Source organism: Haematobia irritans, chromosome 4, assembly GCF_050003625.1.
Source record: "Haematobia irritans isolate KBUSLIRL chromosome 4, ASM5000362v1, whole genome shotgun sequence".
NCBI classification, from domain to species: domain Eukaryota; kingdom Metazoa; phylum Arthropoda; class Insecta; order Diptera; family Muscidae; genus Haematobia; species Haematobia irritans.
This window is the reverse complement of record NC_134400.1, coordinates 128,623,506-128,646,522: the sequence shown is the minus strand read 5'-3', so window position 1 is coordinate 128,646,522 and position 23,017 is coordinate 128,623,506. Positions and strand designations below refer to the sequence as shown.

General features: G+C 35.8%; 1 protein-coding gene across 6 annotated transcripts in view; it reads right to left on the bottom strand.

Annotated features, from left to right (window-relative positions):
• bol (boule homolog, RNA binding protein) overlaps positions 1-8,911 on the bottom strand; it is a 276,121-nt gene extending 267,210 nt beyond the window's left edge. For 2 of the 6 annotated variants that reach the window (XM_075307506.1, XM_075307505.1), the window contains exon 1: positions 8,251-8,903. The gene's annotated coding sequence lies outside the window, so the exon portion shown is untranslated. Of the gene's footprint in view, positions 1-8,248 lie in introns of all 6 variants that reach the window. The other 4 variants (XR_012721954.1, XM_075307513.1, XM_075307511.1 and 1 more) reach the window with 4 other exon arrangements.
• Between the last annotated feature and the right edge of the window lie 14,106 nt (positions 8,912-23,017).

The window sequence follows — 23,017 nt, the reverse complement described above, 5'->3', positions numbered from 1 at the left end:
ACAATCTCGACGCCGTCAGAAGGGGGTGGAATCGAGGACAGGTAGAGGTTAAACAGTACCGGAGATATCACCCCGCCCTGGGGAACTTCCTGTTTAACTCTACGGTGTTTTGACTTCTTGTCCCTGAATTCCACGTACGACTGGCGTCTACAAATATAATTCAGAACCCAACGCTTCGTTCCTGCCGGTAGGGACGTATTCTCGATGTCCTTGAATAATGTGGCATGGTTGACCGTATCGAACGCTTTCGATAGGTCAAGCGCCACGACGACAGTCCTATGACTCGGCTTGGGCTGATTAAGTCCCCTATTGATATGTGTCGAAATGGCATGTAAGGCTGTCGTCGTACTGTGTACCTTACGGAATCCATGTTGATGGTGGGCAGCTGGAAAATTCTCCACAAGGCTGGGGAGGAGTAGTGCCTCAAGTGTCTTGGCTACTGGTGAGAGAAGCGATATCGGTCTGTACGATTCACCTTTACTCGAATCTTTGCCTGGCTTCAGTAGCGGAATCACTCTTCCCATCTTCCAGACATCGGGTATAGTGAGTGACTCCAAGGACAAATGGTTTCGCGCTGTTGATGACATTGGTAACTTCGGCTGCGGTAAATTGTGGTGTGTCGTCGGCTCGGAGACCACGTATGCGACGAGTGGCTCTCCTTTTCGCTCTATCACTCTCGGGATGCTCGACAAACAGTCGGTTGAAGTATTTGGCGCATCTCTTCGGATCAGTCACGTCGCCAAGGTGACTGAAATCCCATCATCCCTTGTAGCGGGGTTCGAGAGGGCTCTCACTGTTGACCACAATTTACCAGTTCCTGTGCCTAAGTTACATTGCTTCAGGTGCTCTAACCAAGTGCTTGTGCTCGTCGACTATTTTACTAATCTCTAGATTTAGTTCTCGGATTCTAGGATCAGCAGGGTTAGCACGACGGCGTTCATCACGCACATCACATCAGTGTACGTGTTGTTTCAATTGTTGTTGGGTTGTTCCGGTGCCGAAAAGAGGCAAGTCATTTGTATGTGACAACCTCCGCCCAATAAGTATCCTCCCATCTCTCTCCAAGGTAATGGAATATATACTCAAGACTCAAGTAGTTGAACGTGTTTTTTCAAGTGGATTTCTGATAAGTATGAATTGAGGCGGCTGCACTTGCCTGATCTTAGTTGGGCCAAAACTACCCTTGTCTGCCGTGGGAGGTCTCTCTCCTCCGGTGCAATGGGCGGCGGTCGGACTCCGAGAACAGGATTAACCTTGTAGCTTCTCACCGCTTCAGCTACAGTATCCTCATGAATCCTGTTCAGACCTGCCTGGTATGTTGCCTGATCTAGAAGCTCTCTTTTGTAACGCTGGATCTCTGGCTCTAGAAGGTGAAGATCAACCCTTACATTCCTGGGTGGAGGTTGTCTATCCACAAGATGGTGATTCAGATGACAACTTCGATGGCAACCCAAGAGGTACTGCTTTGGCAACATGTAGTTGTGTCGACGCACTGGGATGATCGTGGTCTCCGCATAAAGGTGATCCAGGGGTGTACTGGCTGTCGAATGTGACCCCGAGAATCTTGGGGTAATTTGTTGTCGGAATTGTTTCGCCATCGACTCTGACATTCAACTGCCTGCGTACTTCCGCCGTCCATGTAGTGAATAGTGTGGCTGAGGATTTGGTGGGAGATATCCTCAAATTTCTTACAGTGAAATAACTGGTAAGATCAGCGAGGTAGACATTTAATCGACCGCAAATGTCATCACTGTTTTCCATATGTTTGGGTGTAAAAATTATATGTTTGGAAATCAAATTTTTTAACACAATATTTTTAAGTGCATATTATATCTAACATATTATCATATATATCCCAAACATGTTATGCTAGTTTATAAACATTATATTATAAACTAGCATAACATGTTTGGGACACATATATGATAATATGTTAGAACATATTATGTTTGGGACATAAAATGTTTGTAAATATTATATGCTTAGATGCAAACATATATTAATTTGGAAATAGTCCATAAACATATATGTGTTTAGAAAGAGAGAGCTAACGAGTATGCTGCAAGTAAAATATTGGAAGTAACCAATTGGCGCCTTAAAAATATATCCACACAACGAAAATTTCATTAAAATTTTTTACTGCCAGTGTACGCCCTATGGTGAAACATAATATGTTTGAATAATACAAACAATATTTTGTTTGGACCAATCCTGAAAATATATGTTACAGAAGCGATTTTTTTTGAGGGCGTATATATCGAATTTCCATTCTCCTTTCGCGGTATTTTAATAAAGCTATTCACGTACAAACAAATGCCAGAGCCACCGTGGTGCAATGGTTAGCATGCCCGCCTTGCATATACAAGGTCGTGGGTTTAATTCCTGCTTCGACCGAACACCAAAAAGTTTTTCAGCGGTGTATTATCCCACCTCAGTTATGCTGGTGACATTTCTGAGTGTTTCAAAGCTTCTCTAAGTGGTTTCACTGCAATGTGGAAAGCCGTTAGGACTCGGCTATAAAAAGGAGGTCCCTTGTCATTGAGCTTAGCATGGAATCGGGCAGCACTCAGTGATAAGAGAGAAGTTCACCACTGTGCTATCACAATGGACTGAATAGTCTAAGTGAGCCTGATACATCGGGCTGCCACCTAACCTAATGCCAGTTTAAAAATAGAAATTATAACGGATAATTCAAATTAAACAATGTTTTCTTAATTTCAAAAAAAAAAAAAAAAAAAAACTATCAACCAAAGATTGTAAATCCTCAAAATAAGTCTTAGCCTATGTTTGAAGTGAAGTGTTTTTTATCTTAAATCTAAAGATTCAATATTTCAGTTAATTGAAAGACGATTTCTTTAAATCAAAAATGTGTTTCTTTAGTTTAAGGAAAATGTACCTTTGTTTAAAGACATGCGACTTTAACGGAGGGATGCAAATTTTCAAAATTTGTGTTCTAAATTTTATAAATAAAATTTTTTGAAGAAAATATTTCAAACTTTTTTAATTATAATTTCATTATTTTAAAGAAATTTGTCTTAAATATTTTGTAAATTGCGGATCCTAAAATTTTAGGTTAGGTAATCTTTAATATTACGTTAATATTTTTTCAGTGTAGCAACCGATTTCTAGTGTCCATCATTGTGGATTGGAAAACCACAAGTGGTTAACGTTAGAGCCGTCTAGAATTAAAATGAGAATAAATCGCTCCCATGTTTGTGGTTCGCCAAATTGGCAATTGGTCAATCATACCTAGGCTCAGAAAATCGCCTCTGACTACTTGAAGGGCCGTGCTTCGAAGTTGCATTGGGGTGATTTGCAAAAGGACAATGACTCTGAGCGTTCTTTCCGCAAATTCCGTCTGATTGCTGAATATTTATGTGTACACGCAGAGAAGGAATATGATCACCTCAAACATGTTTCAAGAGCAAAATGTTATTTTTGTATGGTGACCATGTAACATGTTTGTCACTAAAATGTTATTTTATCATCAAATATAACCTGCTTGCCGAAATCAGATACATGATTTCCGAGAAAATAACATGGTTGCGAAAACCATGTTACATGGTCACCACCCAAAAATAACATTTTGCTCTTAAAACATGTGACCATATCCTTCTCTGGGTGCATGATCGCAATATTTTGTATAACTTCCACGGTATGGATAGCAGATATTTTCAAGCACATAAAACTGTCAAAGTTCGCAAAGAAATATCTGGTTTGGCAAGCCATCTGTACCTGTGGCTTGAAAAGGACTATCAACCAAGAAATTTACGTGAAAGAGTGTTTGAATAAACGTCTGCTGCCTTTCCTGAAGAAACACGGTTGTTCCATACTGTTTTGGCCGGATTTGGCATCTTGCCATTACGGTAAAAAGGCCATGGAGTGGTTCAATGCAGGTGGTTCCCAAGGACAAGAACCCGCCCAACACGCCAGAGCTCCGCCCAATTGAGAAATACTGGGCTATTGTCAAGCGGAACCTAAAGAAGACCAAAAAAAACTCCTAAGGACGAGCAGCAGTTCAAGGCAAACTGGCTTTCTGCGGCGAAGAAGGTGGACAAGGTGGCTGTACAAAATCTGATGGCAGGTGTCAAGCTTGAGGCCCGGCAATTCGGATTTGGAAAAGCGAAAGCCTAACTGAACATTTTTCCTGAATTTTATACTAATTGAACTTGAAAAAGAAATTTAATTTGATTTTTTAAATAAACGATTTCACCGATTTACACGCGTTTTCCCTTGACCAAATTTTGACCGTATCACCCTTTATCAAGCACACACAAAATGATGATGATTCAATCACAAAATTAATTGATCCAATTAATTTTTTAATTGAAATGTCACGAAAATGATAATATCAATCACAGTTTTAATTGGGCCTCAAAAAAATACTTGATTAAAAAGTTAATTGATTTCATTAGCAAATTTCAATTAATTGTTTAATTGATTCAATTAAAATATTAATTGATGGTGATTGCAAAATTCAAATAAGGTTTTTTTTGTACCTTGCGCCACACTGTGGAACAGGGTATTATAAATTAGTGCATATGTTTGCAACACCCAGAAGCAGACGAAATAGACACATGGTGTCTTTGGCAATAATGCTCAGAGTGGGTCCCTGAGTCGATCTAGCTATGTCCGTCCGTCCGTCCGTCTGTCTGTCTGTGAATACATTTTTGTGATCACAGTCTAGGTAGCAGTTTAAGTCCAATCGCCTTCAAATTCGGCACAAGCTCTTGTTTTGGGTCAGAATAGAACCCTATTGATTTCGGAAGAAATCGGTTCAGATTTAGATATAGCTCCCATATATTTGGTTTGCTTGAAATTTTGCACAAATATAGCACTTGGTCGTATAGCCAAGTGTGCAAAATTTGATTGAAATCGGTTCAGATTGAGATATAGCTCTCATATACATCTTTCGCCCGATATAGACTTATATGGCCCCAGAAGCCAGAGCTTTTACCCAATTTGGTTGAAATTTTGCACTAGGAGTACAATTAGTAGTGTAGTCAAGTGTGCTAAATTTTATTGAAATCGGTTCAGATTTAGCTATGTCCGTCCGTCCGTCGGTCCGTCCGTCCGTCGGTCTGTCTGTGAATACATTTTTGTGATCACAGTCTAGGTCGCAGTTTAAATCCAATCGCCTTCAAATTTGGCACAAGCTCTTGTTTTGGGTCAGAATAGAACTCTATTGATTTCGGAAGAAATCGGTTCAGATTTAGATATAGCTCCCATATATATCTTTCGCTCGATATGGACTTATATGGCCCCAGAAGCCAGAGCTTTACCCTGATTTGCTTGAAATTTTGCACAAACATAACACATGGTCGTATAGTCAAGTGTGCAAAATTTGATTGAAATCGGTTCAGATTTAGATATAGCTCCCATATATATCTTTCGCCCGATATGGACTTATATGGCCCCAGAAGTCAGAGTTTTACCCTAATTTGATTGAAATTTTCGACAAACATAGCAATTAGTTGTATAGTCAGATGCGCCGAATTTGATTGAAATCGGTTCAGATTGAGATATAGCTCTCATATACATCTTTCGCCCGATATAGACTTATATGGCCCCAGAAGTCAGAGCTTTTACCCAATTTGGTTGAAATTTTGCACTAGGAGTACAATTAGTAGTGTAGTCAAGTGTGCTAAATTTTATTGAAATCGGTTCAGATTTAGATATAGCTCCCATATATATCTTTCGCCCGATTTTCCGTCATATGACCACAGAGTTCAAAGTTGTAATCCGATTTACGTGCAATTTTGCACAGGGAGTAGAATTCAAATACTAAATATGCACGCCAATTTTGGTTGAAATCGGTTCAGATTTATATATAGCTTCTATATATATGCTTTTCCGATTTGAGCAAAAATGACCAAAATACCCACATTTTCCTTATAAAATCGCCACTGCTAAGTCGAATACTTGTAAAAGTGACTCAAATTTTCCTTTATTTCTAATACATATCTATCGACTGATAAATCATAAAAACACGTTTGTGAAGCTGCCTCAAAATTGGTTCAGATTAAAATGTTTCCCATATTTTGTTACTAACATAGTGTACCATCCCAGGGCACTAGCCGACTTAAATTTTAAGTCTATAGATTATAAATTTTGTTCAGATGGAGTCAGATTTAAATGTATGTATTTGGGACAAAAACCTTTATATGTACACACAAAGAAAATTTCATTAAAATTGAGCCAACGACACACGGATTTGATATTGTATCGAAAATGTGGATTTACAAAGTGGTGCAGGGTATAAAATAGTCGGCCCCGCCCGACTTTAGACTTTCCTTGCTTGTTTTTTAATTAAAAACGAAATTATTTTTAATCACTGTACTATATTTCATTCACTTTCTATAAGTTTTTTAAGCCCTTTTAGTTTGATTCAAAAACTGATTGTTTCAAAAAAATGTAATTAAACATTTAAAAAAAATCCATAATTTTTTAACTGACTAACTCTTCCGCGTTTGATTAGAAAGTTTATTGTATCAATTAATTTTTTAATTGAAAATTTAAAAATTTTAATTATTGAATTAATTCTAGCTTGATTAAAAGATTAATAATACCATAATTTTTCAATTGAAAAAGTTTTCAACTTCAATAAAATTTTAATTGCACTGAAAAAACAGTGAACCCACCAGGAAGAAAACTTTCGGTTAATTTTAGAAAGTTTTGAATATTTGTAGAAAATTTTAACTAAGCAGTATTACAAACGTTGGCATAACGCCGATGTCATAAAAATAAGTAAATATTGAAATATGAAAATTGCTTGAAACTCAATGTAAAATTTCCAGATTTTACTTCTACAGATTTAAGATTTCAAATCAAGACGTTTTTTTTATAATTTTCTTGCACACTTACAAGAGATGTTAATGATTCCTCTAAAACTAAACAAAAATGGTTCTTATAAATCCAGAATCTGATACAGTCCTCATAGGTGAAATCTTTAAATTTATCTTCGGGAAGTGTCCTCAAGCCCTCCTGAAATTTCAAAGGAAAACCTAATATTTGGTTCATGGTGGTGGGTATTTAAGATTCGGCCCGGCCGAATATTCTTGTTTTTTACAAATTTTTAATTACTGAAATAGCATCACATCTGAATTAATTAAAAAGAGTATTTTCACCCAATAACAATCCCATATCAAATCCATTGCTTTTAAGCTAATTTTGCATCGCTTCCGGATCCAAAAAAAAGAACATTTTGATTAGTTTTTTTTGGCTACGACATTTTTGCTGGGAAATTTAATCGCCATATTAAAAATATATATTGTTTATTATGTTTCACCTAACAGGAAACCATTTTGGATTTCTGTTAAAAAAAAAACTTTCATGACACAATTCCCATATAATGGTTTTAGGCCATAGAATCTTGGGATCAAATATAAATCTCCTTGTCTTACCAACAAAAAAAAAGAGCATGCAAAAAGACATGGTAAGGGGTTAAAAACAATGGGGAAAATCCTTAAGCAATGCACACCAGCAGCAGCATATAAAGAGGTCTTTTAAACATACACACACACGCACACCCACACCAATAAAGCCATGCACTCATCTTAAACACATACCACAATCCCGAATTTCACTGAAAAAAAAACTGCCATACAAACAAGGAAACGGAAACAATACACTTCCAAATGGTACACACGCACACAGGAACCTACCACACACACACACAAACATATGTATACACATTTGCAGTTAGAAGTGGAGAAAAGAATTGTTAACATACAAATGAGACTATATGGATATGTTGATATGTATACACTCGAGGACAAAACAAAAATGCACGCAATTTTTAATTACATGTATCCGAACACATACACGCACACAAACGAACACACACATAGCCACAAACCCACAACCACATCAATGTATATTTGTATAGGTTTTTTTTCGTATAGAGGCAGATTGGTGTTTTTTACTTTGATTTACTTTTGTTCCTCTTGATTTTGCTAGTAGGAGTGGTGATGATGTATGGGTGGGCAAAATGTAGGGAGGATAGCAGTATATACAACAATTACGAAATCTCATTCACATGCCCATGGAAAAGCTAAATAAAAAAACAAAAAATAAGAGGCTGAGAATAGTAGTTAAGCTTATGAATATTTAGGCGTTGCTATTTTTTTTTTTTTTGCTTTCTTTCGTGTTTGTGCTCACTTTGTTATTTCTGTTTGTTTATTTTGTTTTTGATTTTCGTTACGAAATACTTTAAGAGAATCTATTTATTGTAATAATTTTCACTCACACGTTTTTTAAGCTATTCTTAGCTTTAGTGGCGGCGTCAATCAGCCCAACAAACAATTTGACAACAATTATAATTAATCGCCTACAATGTAAAGATAGACACACACGCTCACATACGCATACGTGATAGCACGCACGAACTATAATGCAAGGCTCCGAGTGATTTAACGATGACAATTTTTGTGTTTTTGATTTTTTTTTTTTTTTTGAAGTTTGAAAAGCTAAGAAAACAAACAACGCGTTTTCATTAACTGTAGATGTACACGCTTGAAAGAATCACCCAAATATAAAAAAATCGTGAGAGCGAGACGGGGAACGGTGGCGATTATAACAACGGCAGCGGCTAGTCTACGGTTAGTTTGAACGTACCCAACGTGTATTTTATAGAATGTTCCACAATTGAATTACGATTAAATCGGGCTAATATTCAATTCAATTCGGTAGGGTTTCACATACGCAATTAGTTCCACTTCCAAGAGACGGTAACGCTTGATTGGTTGACACTTTGGTTAGATTGGGGAAAATTTTTTGAATATATATTTTAGAATTTTTTATGATTTTTTTGTTGTTGTTTGACAGAAAAAAATCGGCAACGCACCCGTAAAAGAGATTTGTTTGACTGTTGTGTTGCAATCTCGACGACAGTAGAACAACGACTCAATTCTAAAGAAACTAAACAGAGATGTCCGAACACCAAACGATGGTGTAATGCATAGGTGCTCTGCCGCTGCTGCGGTGACATGTGCTGCCACTTCTTCTGCTGCTGGTGCTGTTGTTGTACAACTTTACACGAGAGTTGTTTTGGCCCCCCACATGAGAAAAACTATAAAGAAAACATGAAACGGGAAAAATGTGTGGTAGAACAAACCAAAAAATTCAATGTTTGTGTGTGCGAGAGTTTAAATGTGTCGCAATGTGAATTTAGCAGTGGCGCAGCTATAACAGTCAGCTTAACACAAACAAGCCAGAGGGAGAAAGAGTGTGGTCACATTTATATTAACGCATGACATAGAGTTGGAGAGGTGTGGTGGTTTTGTTAGTGGGTGTTGTTATTCTTGTTGTTGTTATTCCATAAAGAGCAGAGAGTAGGAAAATTCGAAATATATACAGAGAGAGAGAGAGAGAGAGTGCAAGAGGCTTTTCCATTTCAATAATTTTAAACAAGAGAGTGAGAGAGAATGTAAAGAGAATAAATATTTAGCAGAGGGAGAATGGAAAAACTCAACACACAACTCAATATGCCATTAAACGACAATAGATAGATGATGACAAAAAAGAAACAAGCTGAAAAAAGACTAGCATGAGAAAAAACGTGGAAAATTATTTGCTGTGTGCTCACAAATTCTGTTGTTGGTTTTAACAGCAGCAGCGCCAGCAATAACAACAGTAGCATTGACTATTTTAAATATGGGCACTAACAACATACCAACTACAAACCAGAGGGAAATGGTAGCAGCAAAATATGGAAATATCACCCAAAACAAAACACATGGGACCATAAACACAAACTGATTGTCTTGTTTTAATAAATGGACTAGAGTTGCCAATGTTAACAAAAAAAAACAAAGTCTGAAAAGCAAGGCCAGTAGCAAGATTTAATTTGTTACAGTGAAAATAAATAAAGCCAGGGTGGCTAAAATGTATTGCAGCCAATTTCAGGTTGCTAACATTTCTAATCAGCTGGTAGATTTATTCCAGTGACAGTTCATTTTATCGTTTACAAGCTTAAACAAGTAAGGAAAGTCTAAAGTCGGGCGGGGCCGACTATATTATACCCTGCACCACTTTGTAGATCTAAATTTTCGATACCATATCACATCCGTCAAATGTGTTGGGTGCTATATATAAAGGTTTGTCCCAAATACGTACATTTAAATATCACTCGATTTGGACAGAATTTGATAGACTTTTACAAAATCTATAGACTCAAAATTTAAGTTGGCTAATGCACTAGGGTGGAACACAATTTTAGTAAAACCAGTAAGGAAAGTCTAAAGTCGGGCGGGGCCGACTATATTATACCCTGCACCACTTTGTAGATCTAAATTTTCGATACCATATCACATCCGTCAAATGTGTTGGGGGCTATATTTAAAGGTTTGTCCCAAATACATACATTTAAATATCACTCGATCTGGAAGAATTTGATAGACTTCTACAAAATCTATAGACTCAAAATTTAAGTCGGCTAATGCACTAGGGTGGAACACAATGTTAGTAAAAAAATATGGGAAACGTTTAAATCTGAAGCAATTTTAAGGAAACTTCAAAAAAGTTTATTTATGATTTATCGCTCGATATATATGTATTAGAAGTTTAGGAAAATTAGAGTCATTTTTACAACCTTTCGATTAAGCAGTGGCGATTTTACAAGGAAAATGTTGGTATTTTGACCATTTTTGTCGAAATCAGAAAAACATATATATGGGAGCTATATCTAAATCTGAACCGATTTCAACCAAATTTGGCACGCATAGCTACAATGCTAGTTCTACTCCCTGTGCAAAATTTCAACTAAATCGGAGTTAAAAATTGGCCTCTGTGGTCATATGAGTGTAAATCGGGAGAAAGCTATATATGGGAGATATATCCAAATCTGAACCGATTTCAACCAAATTTGGCACGCATAGTAACAATGCTAATTCTACTCCCTGTGCAAGATTTCAACTAAATCGGAGTTAAAAATTGGCCTCTGTGCTCATATGAGCGTAAATCGGGCGAAAGGTATATATGGGAGATATATCTAAATCTGAACCGATTTCAACCAAATTTGGCACGCATGGCTACAATGCTAATTCTACTCCCTGTGCAAAATTTCAACTAAATCTGAGTTAAACATTGGCCTCTGTGGTCATATGTGTGTAAATCGGGCGAAAGCTATATATGGGAGCTATATCTAAATCTAAACCGATTTTGCTGATATTTTGCAAGTTTTTCGAGACTCATAAAATATTCGGATGTACGGAATTTGAGGAAGATCGGTTGATATACACGCAAATTATGACCAGATCGGTGAAAAATATATATGGCAGCTATATCTAAATCTGAACCGATTTTTTCCAAAATCAATAGGGATCGTCTTTGAACCGAAACAGGACCCTATACCAAATTTTAAGACAATCGGACTAAAACTGCGAGCTGTACTTTGCACACAAAAATACATCAACAGACAGACAGACAGACAGACAGACAGACGGACAGACAGACGGACAGACAGACGGACAGACAGACAGACGGACATCGCTAAATCGACTCAGAATTTAATTCTAAGCCGATCCGTATACTAAAAGGTTGGTCTATGATTACTCCTTCTTGGCGTTACATACAAATGCACAAACTTATTATACCCTGTACCACAGTAGTGGTGAAGGGTATAAAAATATGGGAAACATTTAAATCTGAAGCAATTATAAGGAAACTTCGCAATAGTATGTTTATGATTTATCGCTCGTATTAGAAGTTTAGGAAAATTAGAGTCATTTTTACAACTTTTCGACTAAGCAGTGGCGATTTAACAAGGATATGTTGGTATTTTGACCATTTTTGTCGAAATCAGAAAAACATATATATGGGAGCTATATCTAAATCTGAACCGATTTCAATCAAATTTGGCACACATGACTATATTACTAATTGTACTCCTAGTGCAAAATTTCAACCAAATTGGGCCAAAACTCTGGCTTCTGGAGCCATATAAGTCCATATCGGGCGAAAAATATATATGGAAGCTATATCTAAATCTGAACCGATTTCAATCAAATTTTGCACACTTGACTATACTACTAATTGTACTCCTTGTGCAAAATTTCAAGCTAATCGGGATAAAACTCTGGCTTCTGGATCCATATAAGTGCATATCGGGCGAAAGATATATATGGGAGCTATATCATAATCTGAATCGATTTCAACCAAATTTGGCACACATGACTATACTACTAATTGTACTCCTTGTGCAAAATTTCAACCAAATTGGGCCAAAACTCTGGCTTTTAGGACCATATTAGTCCATATCGGCGAAAGACATATATGGGAGCTATATTTAAATCTGAACCGATTTCAATCAAATTTTGCACACTTGACTATACTACTAATTGCACTCCTAGTGCAAAATTTCAACCAAATTCGGCCAAAAATCTGGCTTCTGGGGCCATATAAGTACATATCGGGCGAAAGATATATATGGGAGCTATATCTAAATCTGAACCGATTTCAATCAAATTTTGCACACTTGACTATACGACTAATTGTTATGTTCGTACAAAATTTCAAGCAAATCGGTATAAAACTCTGACTACTGGGTCCATATTAGTGCATATCGGGCGAAAGATATATATGGGAGCTATATCTAAATCTGAACCGATTTCTTCCAAAATCAATAGGGTTCTATTCTGACCCAAATTAGGAACATGTGCCGAATTTGAAGGCGATTGGACTTAAATTACGACCTAGACTTTGATCACAAAAATGTGTTCACAGACAGACGGACGGACAGACGGACATGGTTATATCGACTCAGGGACCCACCCTGAGCATTATTGCCAAAGACACCATATGTCTATCTCGTCTCCTTCTGGGTGTTACAAACATATGCACTAACTTAAAATACCCTGTTCCACAGTGTGGCGCAGGGAATAAAAATGAACGTGGCATAAAGTCATTGATTCTATAAAGTGAAAGATCTCACCGATGCAAACAAAACCGTTAAGCTGGAAAGGGTCATGGAGATGCTTTGCTTGCACGAAAGTTACCATTTACCGAATTTGGGGTTTTTCCTGTGAGTAGCCATTGAGTGAACATACCAAAGGATCGGGTTTATTTGCCAAAGAATTCAGTTGAAAATTTACACCTTCGATTGGCCACCAGAACTCAAGCGCCGCCAATGGTAAAGTGCCGATGGTCGTTCCCCGCTGGTATTCATCGACCGTGGAATCTAATTAAAATCGGGATATTCCAACAAGCCTCAGCACGCGTCAATCAAGAATGGCTTAAGAAAGAGGTCCCTGCACACAAAGAAAATTTCATTAAAATTGAGCCAACGAAAATTTTTCATTGATATAACGAAACATTTTCATTAAGACAATGAAAATGTTCGTTAATAGTACGAAACGTTTCGTTGACTAACAGAAAATTCGTTATAATAACGAAAAATTTCGTTATATCAATGAATTTGTTTCATTGGCTCAATTTTAATGACACATTTCATTAATATAACGAAACTTTTTCCACCAGTGTGGTATTTCCCTTCCCTTTCGACATTTGCGCCTGGAACATTTTGGAGGGTAAGGTAGGCACTAAAAAATACCAAAGTGTCGGCCATTTCAAGACGGTACTACACCAGGAATGGACCAAAATACTGCAGATTTGCTGTCGTGCAGCGTTTTATGATTTTGTCAACCGCTTGAAGGCCATAATTCGTGCCAAACTTAGCCAATTCGAACGAATCTAATCACATTCTAAAATTTGATGTTATTTCCGACATTGTATTTCAGCCAAGCTGTACATTAACTGGTCAGACATTGTCAGTACATTTAGGCAAATATGAAAAAATAAACGATTTCAACACATTGGTCAAAATAGGACTGCTTCGGAAAATCGCTTGTTATCGACAACCATCAATGCAGCGTTTTAGGTGCCAAAAAAAAACTAGAATTTAGTACGATTATATAGAGAAGTTTGATATACATATACAGACATACAGGGATGGAAAATACAATTTTTAAGAAAGTACAAAGAAGGTATTTTTTTGATCGAAAAGGTACTTTTTACTAAATTTCAACAAAAATTCCACTGGAAGATTTTTGTCAAAAATTGTCAAGAAAATAAAATTTTGACAAAATTTTCTATATAAATAAAATTTTGACAAAATATTCTATAGAAATAAAATTTTGCAAAAAAATTTTATAGAAATAAAATTTTGCAAAAAATTTTTATAGAAATAAAATTTTGCAAAAATTTTCTATAGAAATAAAATTTTGACAAAATTTCCTATAGAAATAAAATTTTGAAAAAATTTTCTATAGAAATAAAATTTTTGCTGTTTTTCATTTCAGCTCAAAACCATACATTGACTAAACTACAAGTGTAGCTTAACCAACAGAGGAAAAGAATGTTTGTAATTCCAAAACGTGCGCCATCCAACCATCTAGCAGTCTGTAGGGCTTTGCCCAAATAAATTTGACAAACATTTTTTTCCTCTGTTGGTTAAGCTACACTTGTAGTAGTAAATGTATGGTTTTGAGCTGAAATGAAAAACAACAACAATGCTTAAAGAACAGGAACCAACAATAACAAAACGAAACGAATCGAAATAAAATTTTCACAAAATTTCCTAAAGAAATAAAATTTTTACAAAATTTTCTATAGAAATAAAATTTTTACAAAATTTTCTATAGAAATAAAATTTTGACAAAATTTCCTATAGAAATAACATTTTGCAAAAATTTTATAAAGAAATAAATTTTTATTATATTTCATGTTAGCCTGATACCGAAACAGGCAATTGACGTCCAAATGCATTATATCTAATTATACAATTATTTTTCGAGCTTTATGGACAGATTTTTTACAAAATTTTCAACCGAAATAAAAAATCGATAATATAGAATCGCATGCTTTTGTCGACTAAAACATTCTTGAAACTCAATAAAATCGTGTTTTTGACTATGGCTTTTACAAAATCGAGATTTTCTTCCCGCATGAACTTGTCTGTTTTGCCGAATTTGTAAAAGACTATTAGCAAATAAGGTTAATAAAGACTTTTTCAAAATATTTTAATATCAAAAAAATGTCTGCCCAAAAGGTACTAAATCATTCGCGGGGGTACTACGGTACTGACCGGGGTGAAAAAGTATTGAAAAAAGTACTATAGTACTACATTTTCCATCCCTGATGCAGACCAAGCTTTCCAAAGAAATGATAGCACCTAAAAAAATTAAAATCGGACACTTCGTGGTTTTATGGTTAGCATGCACACCAGCCCAATTCCAACTGAACAACTTTTTACATTGATAATAAAAAAAAAAAATAATTTTACAGAAATTCTATAAAAATATCCTATTGGAATGCTTTTAAATTGTTATTAACGAAAAAAAAGGTAAAATAAAAAAACAAACTCAATAAACATGGAAACGTTTTTCCGATGTATACCATACGTCAAATGATGCATAATGCCAACATGTTATCAGCAAGAAAGCAGTGGAAGCTTTATTCCCTTCCCCCACCAGTATTGGTAAACACTTAAGTGAGTAGTAGTCCAACAATAACAGAAAATCAAATACAACAGCAACAAAGAGAAGCTTTTGGTAAATTGTGCAATGAGCTATAACGAATTAATTGCTTTTTAAACTATTATTTTTTGTTGTTGTCGCTTCCACTATCATATTGTTATTTGTTTCTATTTGTTTGTTCTAGAGCAGCACAGGCACACACACATACACCTATAAAAAAATAATTCATTTCCACCACATATCCCACTAAACAATCTAAAGAGAGTTTTGGAAGAACATTGAACTAAGTCCCCATGACATAACTCTCCCAAATGAAATATGTTCTCCATTTTTATACCCTAAACCACATAGTGGTCAGGATATAATAAGTTTGATCTGCCAAAACTGTGCCTACCAGAAATATTGATTTTAGACCCCATAAAATATATACCGATCGACTCAGAATCATCTCCTGAGTCGATCTAGCGCTTAGTGTCCGTCCGTCTGTCCGTCTGTCCATGTATTTGTTGTTCACAGGATTCCGATCGCAATTATTAACCGATTTTGATGAAATTTGGTACAAGGACGAACGCTATTGGAAGAAATCGGATCAAATTTAGATATAGCTCCCATATATATGTATCGCCCGATTTCGACAAATGGGGTCACGTTGCCGTCAAATTTGGCACAAAGTAATCTTTTGCATCACCCTTTAAGTCTGCAAAATTTTATCGAAATCGGTTCAGATTTAGATATACTCTCATATATATATGTATTACCCGATTTTGCCAAATTTGGCCGTACAGCCCTTATTTATCTTACTCAAACTTGGCTTAATCTAATCTTTTATGGTGCTAACAATATGTGCAGAAAATCATCAAAATCGGTTCAGATTTACCTATAGCTCCCATATATATGTATCGCCGATTTTCGCCGATTGTACTCAAATTTGACTAAATGTAATCTTCTATAGCACTAACTGTATGCGCACAGTTTCATCGAAATCGGTTCGTATTTAGATATAGCTCCCATATATATGGATCGCCCGATTTTGCCGAATTTGGCCCTAAAAACTTTATTTTTTACCATAGGGGCCTCATTTATTAACTGATCGTACTCAAATTTTGCACAAGGTAATCGTCTGTGATATTAATCATACCTGCAATATATTATACAAATTGGTCCAGATTTATATAAAAGGGTGATACGGTCAAAATTTGGTCATTATAAACTTGACGTATTTCTTTCAATTTTGCATTTAAAAAACCTGAACACCCCTCATTTTGAAGGTGTGTGTGTGTAGAATGTTGCTCCTATTTTGTTTTTGGAATTCACTCTTCAGTTGTCAAAATGCCGTCCAAGCAAGAAGAGCAGCGTATCAAAATTTTGCTCGCGCATCGCGAAAATCCGAGCTACTCGCACGCAAAGCTGGCAAAATCGCTAAAAATTGCCAAATCAACCGTTACAAATGTAATTAAAGTGTTTGGGGAACGTTTGTCGACAGCCAGGAAGTCTGGATCGGGGGGATATCGAAAACCGGAAGCCGCTGAGACGACAAAGAGAGTTGCCGGTAGTTTCAAGCGAAACCCTAACCTCTCTCTCCGAGATGCCGAAAATAAGCTGGGTGTATCGTCTACAACCGTGCATCGAGCCAAAAAACGAGCCGGAGTATCGACTTACAAGAAGGTAGTGACTCCAAATCGCGATGATAAACAAAATACGACGGCCAAAGCGCGTTCCCGGAGGCTGTACACGACGATGCTGACGAAGTTTGACTGCGTGGTAATGGACGACGAAACCTACGTCAAAGCCGACTACAAGCAGCTTCCGGGACAGGAGTTTTATACGGCAAAAGGAAGGGGAAAGGTAGCAGATATTTTCAAGCACATAAAACTGTTAAAGTTCGCAAAGAAATATCTGGTTTGGCAAGCCATCTGTACCTGTGGCTTGAAAAGCAGCATTTTCATAGCTTCCGGGACTGTCAACCAAGAAATTTACGTGAAAGAGTGTTTGAATAAACGTCTGCTGCCTTTCCTGAAGAAACACGGTTGTTCCGTACTGTTTTGGCCGGATTTGGCATCTTGCCATTACGGTAAGAAGGCCATGGAGTAGTACGCCGCCAACAACATGCAGGTGGTTCCCAAGGACAAGAACTCTCCCAACACGCCAGAGCTCTGCCCAATTGAGAAATACTGGGCTATTGTCAAGCGGAACCTAAAGAAGACCAAAAAAACTGCTAAGGACGAGCAGCGGTTCAAGGCAAACTGGCTTTCTGCGGCGAAGAAGGTGGACAAGGTGGCTTTACAAAATCTGATGGCAGGTGTCAAGCTTGAGGCCCGGCAATTCGGATTTGGAAAAGCGAAAGCCTAACTGAACATTTTTCCTGAATTTTATACTAATTGAACTTGAAAAAGAAATTTAATTTGATTTTTTAAATAAACGATTTCACCGATTTACACGCGTTTTCCCTTGACCAAATTTCACCGTATCACCCTTTAGCTCACATATATACACATCACTCGATTTTCCCAAATTTGGCCACAATACTCTTATTTATTAATCAATGTTACTCAAATTTCAAGTTTTGATGTATTAGCCGATCGTATTTAGACATGCTTGTAGCTTTTACAAAATAATTTTGCCCGATTTTTACAAATTTGTATTTATTACCAACAACTTATTGAGCAATTTTTTTCTTTTTTTAATAATGGACTCAATATTACTAACTTACTAACTCTATAAGTGCAAAATCAACTATAGCTCCTAATATCGGACATTTCTGCTCAGATTGTGACAAGACTACCACTACTTTTTTATGTTCTTAAATATGAAAATGCGGTTTATCACCCAAATCTATACCATATACCTATACCACAAACAATGTCGACACGGACGAAAAAGACTGTTTTTCATATGTTTTGATGTAAAAATTATATGTTTGGATCTCAAATTTTTTAACACAATATTTTTAAGTGCAAGCATATAATGTTCATAAACTAGCATAACATGTTTGGAACATATATGTTAATATGTTAGGACATATTATGTTTGGGGAATAAAATGTTTGTAATTAAATATACTTAGATGCAAACATATATTAATTTAGAAATAGCCTATAAACATATATGTGTTTAGAAAGAGAGACCTAGAGAGCATGCTGCAAGTAAAATAATGGAAGTAACCAATTGGCGCCTTAAAAATATATCCACACAAAGAAAATTTCATCAAGAATTGTTTCTACCAGTGTATGCCCTAAGGTGAAACATAATATGTTTGAACAATACAAACAATATTTTGTTAGGACCAATCCAGAAAATATATATGCTTGAAGCAAAATGTGTTTTGGGTATATATTACAGAAGCGATTTTTTTGATGGTGTACTCATTCAGTAGGGATGGTTTAGGGTATGATTTAGTCGGTCCCGCTCTACTTTACTCACTTGTTTTGTCAAAATTCGTTCTTATTATTCAACATAGTTCCCTTCAAGAGCGATACAACGATTATAACGACCTTCCAATGTTTTGATACGATTTTGGTAGTACTCCATCGGTTTTGCCTCAAAATAGGCCTCAGTTTCGGCGATCGCCTCTTCATTGCAGCCAAATTTTTTCCCTGCGAGCATCCTTTTGAGGTCTGAGAACAAGAATAAGTCGCTGGGGGCCAGATCTGGAGAATACGGTGGGTGGGAAAGCAATTCGAAGCCCAATTCATGAATTTTTGCCACCGTTCTCAATGACTTGTGGCACGGTGCGTTGTCTTTGTGGAACAACACTTTTTTCTTCTTCATATGGGGCCGTTTTGCTGCGATTTCGACCTTCAAACGCTCCAATAACGCCATATAATAGTCACTGTTGATGCACGGATGAAAAAGACTGTTTTTCATATGTTTGGCTATAAACATTATATGTTTGGAAAACAAATTTTTAAACACAATATTTTTGAGTGCAAGCATATAATGTTCATAAACTAGCATAACATGTTTGGGACATATATGTTAATATATTAGAACATATTATGTTTGGGACATAAAATGTTTTTAAATATAATATGCTTGGATGCAAACATATATTAATTTAGAAATAGCCTATAAACATATATGTGTTTAGTAGCTTGGAGCGCTATTTAACAGGAAGCGATATTGAATTAAGTTGGTGGTTGTTGCTTGTTATTACAAAATTAACATTTTATTTTTCCTTGGGCAATTGATCAGCTACTTTTTTGATCCTTACAAACTGTGTGGTCTGCTGTTCGAATCCCCGTCCGGCAAAAGGTAAAATTAAAATAAAAAAAATCATACAATTGAATAATTTCTTCTACAATGTTTGTATTACAGAAAAAGGTGCTAAGAACTAAAAAATCTCGTGGAAGTGAGATAGATGTGGGGGAATATACAATCGGGCAGAAACAAAATTTTGAGCATTCAGGTCGAAAACCTATGTTGTTAGCACCTATATTACCTGTTTATTTTCATAATTCATTATGATTGTAAATATATAAATAAATAAATAAAATTTTGAGCACAATATTGTTTGGGAGAATTTTTTTTAAGCATATAATATTTTTGGGTGCAAAATGCTTCCAAACATATTATATGTTCACATAATAACATATTGTTTTTTGGAAGACAACATTATTGAATTTGGATGCAAAAATACAAAATGTTTGGAAATTGACTACCCAAACATATATTGTTTAGACCAATATGCTTTCAAACATATTATATATTGGAAGAGATCAAACATATAAATGTTTGGGCAATAGCCAAAAATGTATATGCTTGAAGCAAAATATGTTTGGGAGTATATGTTACAGAAGCGATTTTTTGTGAGCGTGTGGTTTTTCCCTTCTCAAGATAATCAATAAAAATTATTCCATGCGCATCCCAAAAAACAGAGGCCATTACTTTCCCAGCGGACTTTTGAGTCTTTCCATGCTTCGGAGACGGTTCACCGGTCGCTGTCCACTCAGCCGACTGTCGATTGGACTCAGGAGTGAGTGATGGAGCCATGTTTCATCCATTGTCACATATCGACGGAAAAACTCGGGTGTATTACGAGTTAACAGCTGCAAACACCGTTCAGAATCATCAACACGTTGTTGTTTTTGGTCAAATGTGAGCTCGCACGGCACCCATTTTGCACAGAGCTTCCGCATATCCAAATATTGATGAATGATATGACCAACACGTTCCTTTGATATCTTTAAGGCCTCTGCTATCTCGATCAACTTCATTTTACGGTCTTTCAAAATCATTTTGTGGATTTTTTTGATGTTTTCGTCGGTAACCACCTCTTTCGGGCGTCCACTGCGTTCACCGTCCTCCGTGCTCATTTCACCACTCTTGAATTTTGCATACCAATCAATCATTGTTGATTTCCCTGGGGTAGAGTCCGGAAACTCATTATCAAGCCAAGTTTTTGCTTCCACCGTATTTTTTTCCTTCAGAAAACAGTATTTTATCAAAGCACGAAATTCCTTTTTTCCATTTTTTTCACAATAACAAACGTTGATTCACAAAAGACGCTCTATCTCACAAACTAATTGACTTACTGACGTCAAATTTTGACACGAATCATTTGAATATTGGTACTATATAAAAATAATATGTATTTAATACTAGCGACGCCATCTATGTGTCAGACCGGGGACTTATCAGCCAAGCTGTTACAAAATAGTTCATTATTTCTTTAAATTTGTAAATTTTACTACAAATGCGCCCATATTGAACTTCGTATGGCACTATAGACATTCTTGCTATTTGGAACTCCAATTTCTTCCTTCATCAAACTACAAAAATTTCTTTAACAAATGAAAAAATAATTATGTCTTGAATTTTCTTGAATTTGTCGAAAAATATTTACTATCGGCATGATGTCAACGTTTTTGTGTTACTGTTTAGTTAAAAGTTTCGAAAAATAATTTAAATTTTCTAAGATTAATCAAAAATTTTCTTCATGGTGGGTACATGGGGTGGTGTGAACTATTTTTATATTTAGTATAATTGTGTACTTCATTTGTACATAACTTTTTTTCTCCTGTTTAGTTCACGTCATTAAAGTAAGCAAAACAAAAAATTTTAAATAATTAACTAATTTCCATAAACTAAAATAAAGTTAAATCGGTTATAAAAAATTTTGAAACTCGGCTAAAGAAATTATTTGTTGGGATTCCTGTTATAGTATTTGTGTAGTTTGTTTTGGTTTTGTCAAAACTCTCAGGAGAAAAAAATTAAGTTTTGTTTTGCTTTTGGTGTAAAACAATCGCTTTCACAGACCTCAGAAACATACTCACACATTCATTCGTACGAATACAAATTCTGTCTTTCACACTCTCCCACATAACACATGCATACGCACACACAGAAATACATATATAAATGGCGCTCAAACATCAATCACTCGCACAACAATCAACTGATAATAAAACTACCTCTCCCTTGTTCTCTACTCTTGGGCACTCTAGCACCCTTACCTAACCTCCCCACTACCAATATTTATACTCCTCATGGCATCATACCCTATTCCCATAAAAACTATCTCAACGACCTTTCAATGGCCATGGCTGCTTGGCTCAAGCTTTTCGATGTTTATAGGATTTGTGAATGTGTGTGATTGTATACACATGAAGTCTGAATTCTCCATTTTGCAGGTAAAAGTTTTTCCAAGTTTATATGTAGGTGTGTTGGAATGCGTATATTTAAGTGTGCCTGTTTATGAGTTTAGCTATTCCTCGTCGACACTACTTAGACAACTCATAACCGATGTTGTTTAATGAGACTTCAATGCAATTTCCAGCAATCAAACTATTTGTTACCATGAAATGACACATTGTGGAATATATTCCATGAGTTATGAAAAAAAAAGAGTTCAAATAGTGGGTGCTGTCAGATCCATGAGTCAAGAGGTCTGTTTTTAAGATTTGTTTTATTTGAAATACATTTAGAAATTTCTTGTAATTAGATTAAAACATCCTTAAATGTATTTAGGAAATATTTCCCCAATATGAGTGTGATCCGATGAATACTAAGTCCCACAGAAGAAGAAAAAAAACAAACATATTGAAATAAATGAAATTAATACATCTTGCTCAAAGTTCTACTTGCTCCAATTTTAAGCAGTATGAAAAATATGTTTTTTTTTTCGAGGCATCCTGGAAGCAAAGGCCTATTCATTTCACTGATATTTGTGCCGAGCAAGTAAACGCTCAAGTTTAGAAATGAGACTGTTCGACCAAATTGATCGGACCAATCGTGAATCTTATCTTGGTGAAAGAGCATTTTATTACTGACTTTATGCGCAATAAATCGACATAGGAAATATGTCTCCAGAAACCTCAGATCTACACTGTTAGAAAAATATGTTTTTCATATGTTCCGATATAAACAAAATGTGTTTCGGGCACAATTTTAAAACACAATATATTTAAGTGCAAACATGTAATGTTCCTAAACTAACACTAAATGTTTGGGACATCTATGTTAATATGTTAGAATATATTATGTTTGGGGCATGAATGTTTCATAAAAATCATATGTGTAAATGCAAACATATATACATTTACAAAT